Consider the following 7,437-nt stretch of genomic DNA (forward strand, 5'->3'; position numbering starts at 1 on the left):
TTGTATTTTCATTGCATTCATGCATCCATGCATTCTACTTGCTATGGGTCAGAAGGAGTCATCAGGACAAAGCACTCGTAAAAGCTCAATAGCCAAGCATGAGTCGAAGCGGTGTCAAATGGCAACCCTAAGTGATTCTATGTGCCCACTAAGCAAAGACATATCAATAGTGGAATAGAATGGAATCGATCGAACAAGAAAACCCATAAGCATGAAGAGGCCATCGCGCCCTACTCCTCAACTGAATGAAGGATGATCCAAGAAAATGCCAAGACCAGGAATGACTTCCTAACCTAAGCCAGGAGTGGCTTCCAAAATAATAATCATCAATAAAGATTCAGCAAATAACATCATCATGGGATGTGATTCCTCCACTAATGATGACAATAAAGAGAAAAAGCAACAACATGAAAAAAAGGCAAGCTTCGTAAATGTTGAAAAAGCCGAAACATTTAGAAAAATAGCAGAAAAAGGCAAGCTTCAAACATGAAAGAGCCGAAGCTAAACAAAAATGAAATTTAGAAAAAATAACTCTACCACAAATCAAGCAAACTAATGAGAGCACCGACAGTTTCCTCAAAATACAACAAAGGTCTGGAGAGACGGTACTCACATCCTATTTCGGTATACGATAAAGTCGTGAGGGAAAAGTCTGGAGAGACTATACTCACAACCCAATCCGGTATACGACAGAGCCGTGAGGGAAAGGTTTGGAGAGATTGTACTCACCTCCTAATCTGGTATACGACAAAGCCATGAGGGAAAGGTCTAGAGAGACTGTACTCACCTCCTTATCTGGTATACGACAAAGCCGTGAGGGAAAGGTCTAGAGAGACTATACTCATATCCCAATCCGGTATATAACAAAGTCGTGAGGGAAAGGTCTGGAGAGACTATACTTATATCCCAATCCGGTATATGACAAAGTCGTGAGGGAAAGGTCTGGAGAGACTGTACTCACCTCCCAATCCGGTAAATGACAAAGTCGTGAGGGAAAGGTCTGGAGAGACTGTACTCACCTCCCAATCTGGTATACGACAAAGCCGTGAGGGAAAGGTCTGGAGAGACTATACTCATATCCCAATCCAGTATACGACAAAGTCATGAGGGAAAAGTCTGGAAAGACTGTATCACCTCCCAATCTGGTATACGACAAAGCCGTGAGGGAAGTTGAGCTAAAAAAATACTCCCTCTTCAACAAGCTACAAATAAAGGAACACACTACCATGAGACAAGTAGAAGCAGTAGGAAGCATCAACATCAAGACCAGAAGCCTAGATGTTTCAGTTTACCATCCTTGAACACCCAACGAGGCATACAACCCAACACTCGGTTGCTCTAAGGGGCAAGGATACTAGTAAACAACATCTATCCGAAGGAAATGACGTGGAGGCATCTAATGTCAAAACAAGAGCGAAGACCCAGATCTCTACCTCACTATCGCAAGAGAAGTAATTAGAGCCATGGCATGGAACATCTACTCAAAGACTGAGGGCGAGGATACAAGAAAATACACCTAAAGAGGGGGGCAGCTGTAGACACCCAATTTCATCCGGACCCACAAAAGTAATGAAATGGATGTCTATTATCAAGGAAAGGAGATCCCGAAGCATGGAAACAATAGGACATGACATCAGAAAGCCTAAAGCCTAAATAAGCTAGTTTTAGTAGCTTGAAACGGGCTGTTCCAAAACCAGAATGAGTCGCTCCCAAACTGGAACGGGTCGTTCTCAAACTGGAACGGGCAGTTCCAAGCTCCTAAAAAAGGCTAAAACCTAAGTTTGGAAAGGCCATTCCAAGTTACAAAAAAGGCCTAAAAACCTTAGTTTGGAACGGGCCGTTCCAGCATAGGTAGTTATGTGTTAAACTCACCTCTGGCACGGGCCATTCTGGTTTTATGAACGGGTTGTTCCAATTACAAAATTAACACAAAATGGTCAGATCCAGAATGGGCCGTTTTGATTTTGGAATGGGCCGTTCTGGCCACTTTTTGATGCCTATAAATAGTAGACTCGGGCACAACTCTCAGGGCCACAAAATTTTGTCCAAGACTCCTTAGAGCTCGAAATTTCGCTCTCTTTCCCTCCTATTGTATTTCTTGAGTTTTGTGAGGCTTATTGTAGTGTAAAAGGTTGCCACAAAGCACCTAAAAATCTCCATATTTGAAGATTCAATAGAGCTCTTTCAAGAGGCATTTCAATCAATCTTCTTCTCTCCCTTTTATTTCTTATCTTTTATAAAGATTTTTATAATAAAAGTAATCATGTAGACATCTTAGAGTCAATTGTGTAATTTAAATTTATAGCATGAAAATAAATATTAATAAAGGGGATTAAATATTTAAATTATTAATTCTTACTATGCTAACTTCATCATAAGGGTACCGATTAAAGGCGTTGTAGGGGTGCTTAATACCTTCCCTACACGTAATCGACCCCCGAACCCAATTCTGGTTATCAAGGCCATTATTGGATCCTTAAAAACCTTTTCTTTTCCCAATGTTTTGAGTAAAAACATTGGTGGCGACTCCATGAACCCAATTTCAAAACCATTAATTAAGGATTAGTCTGGTGTTCGGGCATTCCTTAATTGATGAGATTTTCAAAAGGATGTCTAAATCATAGGTCGCAAGATCAAAAATTTTCAGGTTACGACAACCAACATTGAATTCGACAAGGCTAAAGGCTAACAATCCATGTCATTGATCAATGCGCATAGATTAATTTCTTAAAAGTAAAAATAAATTTTCATTTTAAGCATTAGCTTAGAAGCATCATTGCATAACATGCATATGGCATAAGTGTTCACAAAAGGGTATAAGTTCACTATAAAAAATTGAAAACATCCAATTCATTCCTGCTTTGCATTTTCTTTTGCATTATTGCATTCTTTGTGTGTGTCTATCCATCACTTGTCGGAGGAATCAAGAGGCCGAAGCACTCAAAAAAGATCAACAGCTAGACAGTTCCTTAAGAGTCAAGATCATGTCAAAAAGCATAGCCCCAACATGGGCATTACATACAAGTAGTTTCATATAGCCACCAAGAAAAGAAAGACACGTGAACAGCAAGATGGGATAGAACCGGAAGAGGAAGAATAATCAAGTCCACAAGCATGAAGAAACCACCAAGTCTTATTCTATCTTTGACCGAGCTATACTCCTCAATCGAATGATGGAAAATCCATGAAAATGCCAAGATCAGGAATGTTTTCCTACCAAAGCTAGGAGTAGCTTCCAAAATAATACTCATCAATAAAGTTGAGCAAATAACATCATCATGGGATGGGATCCCTCCACCAATGATGATAACAAAAGATAAAACAAAAAAAAGGCAAGCTTCGTACCTGTTGAAAAGTCGAAGAATTTAGAAAAATAATAGGAAAAGGCAAGCTTTAAATATGAAAAAGTCAAAGCTAAACAAAGATATAAAATTCAAAAATAACCTACCACACAAAGACGCCTAGAGAGGCATCAGAATACTCACATGGCAGGGGAAGCACCAGAATCCATGTCACCTATCTACTCCTTTGCCCACCAGCACAAGGGCACCACCTACCAACAATCCTCGTCTTCATCAGACATCCTCCCCAAAGAAAAAGGGCAATCATATCATAAGAATCAGCAGGCAACCTGGACAGGCCAGCCATAATAATACTCAGCAACAACAGGTAGCCTAGAGAGGCCAGCCAAAATAATACTCAACATCAACAGGCAACCTAGAGAGGCCAGCCATAATAATACTCAACATCAGTAGGCAGCCTAAAGAGGCCAGACATAATAATAGTCAGCATTAGTAGGTAGCCTGGAGAAGCCAGCTATAATAATATTTTCAGCGTCAGCAGGCAGCTTGGAGAGGCCAGCCATAATAATACTCAACATCAGCAGGCAACCTGAAGAGGTCAGCCATAATAATACTCAACATCAGCAGGTAGCCTAGAGAGGTCATCCATAATAATACTCCCTCTTCAACAAGCTACAAATAAAAGAACACACTACCATGCCGCAAACAGAACAACAAGAAGCATATACATCAAGCCAAAAGCCTAGATGGTACAAGTTGATGGAGGACCATCCTTGGTACTTCATGTGAAACCCATCACATGGTTCATGGCTATGACCAAATTTGAGTAGTATAGAATTTTATTTCTTTATTCCAAATTTACCCTTGTACTTTGGGGTATTTTAGTCATAGAATTTATTTTACTTGTATTTCCAATTTTACCCTTGTATTTTGGGGTGTTTAGGACTTAGAATATTATTTTCTTTTGTATTTCCCATTTTTACCCTTGTATTATGGGGTGGTCTAGATGATTAGGGTTTTTAATTTTCGGCTAGGGTGTTAATTAGAGGGTGACGCATGTTTTTGGTGTCATTGGGCCTATTTTTGGTGTTAGAAAGGCTTAGGCCCAAGTGGAGGGCAAAGGTTGCATGGTCTTATCATGCACCTAGATATAGCCAATCTAAACCCAAAGATTCCATCCTTGGCCACCAAGTTGCATCTAGGGTTCATTTGCATTTCATTTGGAGTGCATTTGCCTACTCCAAATGCAACCCTAGATACCTCCCCTCCTATAAATACCCAATGCACCACACCTTGTAAATACTTTGGATTATATGAATTTGAGAGAGCATTTATTTGCCTCAAATCCCATCCTTAGTCCCTAGGTTAGTTCGGATAGCCCCCTTCATTCTCCACCCTTGGAGAGTGAAACCCTAGAGTGGCCTCCACCTACACTTGGAGTGAGCCAACCGTGAGCAACCCTACACCACACCCTAAAACACTTCCGCCACCATACTCTTTGTTCACGCCTATCTTCCTTTTCCCATCGTACATCACCCTTTGTCTACCCTTTGGTGAGCCTAGATCAAGGGCAAGGTCTCTCCCTTCAAACTCTATCATCAACCATGGAAGGAGGGACACCATCAAGTGGTATCAGAGACAAGGTTCATCAAGGGTAAAACTTTGTCTTCCTTGTCTTCTTGCTTGTTTTTTTTCCTATTCGGTCATTTGTCTACTCTTGTCATTTCTTGTGTGGCCGAATAGTTTAGGTCTCATTCTTTGTTCCTTGTGAGCCTTCCTTGAATATTATAGGTTTCTATTGTTAGGTGTTGCCATGTTTTTCTATTTTTTTAGGTTGAGTCTCATATGAACATGCTTTTGATTTTTGAATCCACCTAAGTTTTGTCATATTTTATGTTTCCTATATGTTGTCTACAAAAAAATACCATGTATGTGCCAAACACCTTTGCATGAATACATGAACCAAAAATACCATATTGCATGATACATAGTGGGCGTGACATCTAGCTACCATCTAGGAGTCATTCATGCATGCTACTTAGTTCTAGCATGTTCCTTGAATTTTTTTGAGTTTCCATGTGTAAAATACTTCCTTGCACAAAACAACTTGTACTAGATAGTACAAATCATTTTCCACTCAAAAGATACCCTAAACACCTCTAAGAAACCGCCACTTGTCATTCTCTCCTTTTCTTAAAATTTGACCTAATTTTCTCTCCACCCACAAGTGCAAAACCTAAGAAACAATTGGGCTGAACATTAAAAAAAAAACTTGGACCCAAAGTATAAAAGAAAGTGACGTGAAAAGAAAGGAAAAGAAAGAACAAAAAAAAAATTGACCAAAAAGGACTTGTTGCTAGACTTGTGGACTTGGACCAATACCTATGCTTTTTGGAGTTGGACTTAAGACCATTATTGACCTATTTTGAGACCTTAAAGGTGGCTGGACCAAATTCATAAAAGACTTAATCAAGTGGGCTTAAACACTAATCCATTCTAGTGCCATTCTAGGATTACTCTTTTGTGTGCTTCCTATTTTTAATTGAGTCTTAATTTTAGTTTGTCTTTCTTTGGCCTCTTTTGTTTTGTCTCAATCAATTCTATCTGAGTTTAGCCTTTCCTAATTGTGCTTTTCAGTTTTATTTCTTGGACTCTTGCTCTTTGGGTTGGTTTCATTTTATTTGTAGGTGAAGAACCTATCTAACAAACTAGCACACCTTTGGTGGATGTGAGTGGAGGAGTGAACCGAATCCAAACCTAGCCTTTGGAGGGATTTACACCACATCAAAAAGAGTGTTTAAACACTTGGAGAGGACTAACAAGTTTTCTCTTTGTGAAGGAACCCAAGTGGAGTGTAGACCCCTAAAATTGTCCGGGTCGGAAATAAAGCTTGAAGACTCTCGAAGACTGAAGGAAGATCAGCCAGAAGGACTTCCAGAAGGCCCAAGGAGGGTTCTCTATAGGTCTAGAGGTCTTAGGATAGCTAAAATAAGAAAAGTGGGAGGAAAGAAGCCCAATACGGTCTCCCAGAGGTTCAGTACGGCCGTATTGAACATTTTGAACTTCAATACGGCCGCACTGAACTCAATACGGCCGTATTGAAGTTTCTGGACTTCAATACGGCTGCATTGAATTCAATACGGCTGCACTGAACTTCAATACGGCCGCACTGAACTTCAATACGGCCGTATTGAGGTTTTTTGAACTTCAATACGGCCGTATTGAATTCAATACGGCCGTATTATATCAAAATTTCAATGTTGACCGTATTGACCCTCTTAAACCGTATTGAGCCTCATCCCTATAAATATGACGTCAATGGGACGTCATTTGACACTTTTACACACAGTTTTAACCCTCTTCTTGAGTATTCTGGGTTTTTTTGAGCAGTGCTCTGCCTAGAAATCACTCGGAGAGTTGATCCGACGAAGTTTTTGAGTTCTGAGCATTTTGCTTGAGTCTCGAACTAAGTCGAAGGGAAATCCATCGGATTTCCAAGTCAAAAATTATTTTTTAGGAAGGAGCGAGCGGGCTTGTAGAGTGAGGTAACGCCAAAAAGCTTCCCAATTTCTGTTTAAATATATAGAAAAGCACGCTTCAAAGGTTTCCTTCTTAAATCCTTTCTTTTACTGCTTTCTGAGTGTTGCATACTTAAATTATCATCATGTAGATATTTCGCTTATAATCGCTTATAATAAATAGAGGTAATTTAGTAATTTTTGCGCTATTATTTTAGAAATAATCTGTCATAGGGAACCCGAAAGGGGCGCTGTGGGGTGCTAACACCTTCCCCACGCGTAACCGACTCCCTTACCCAACTCTGGTTGTAATGGCCGAAGTTGATTTATAAAATCAATTGCCTTATCCCTTTTTCCAATGTTTTGAGTAAAACATTGGTGGCGACTCCATGAACCCTTCCTTTTTATGAAAACCACTAATCCATGGAGGGTCCCGCTTGAGATTAACATGGATTGGTGAGCCTTTTAATAAAATTGCTCGTTTGACGAGGTCTCAGTTTGAGAATAAGTCATTCTAGCAATCCATATTTTTAAACAAATAAAAGAGTCCAACCATCCTTCGCGAGTGCCGAAAGCCCGTTTCGGGCCGGTGGCGACAGATGGCGACTCCGCTGGGG

This window comes from Cajanus cajan, chromosome 4, assembly GCF_000230855.2.
Source record: "Cajanus cajan strain Asha chromosome 4, NIPB_CcT2T_4, whole genome shotgun sequence".
NCBI lineage: Eukaryota > Viridiplantae > Streptophyta > Magnoliopsida > Fabales > Fabaceae > Cajanus > Cajanus cajan.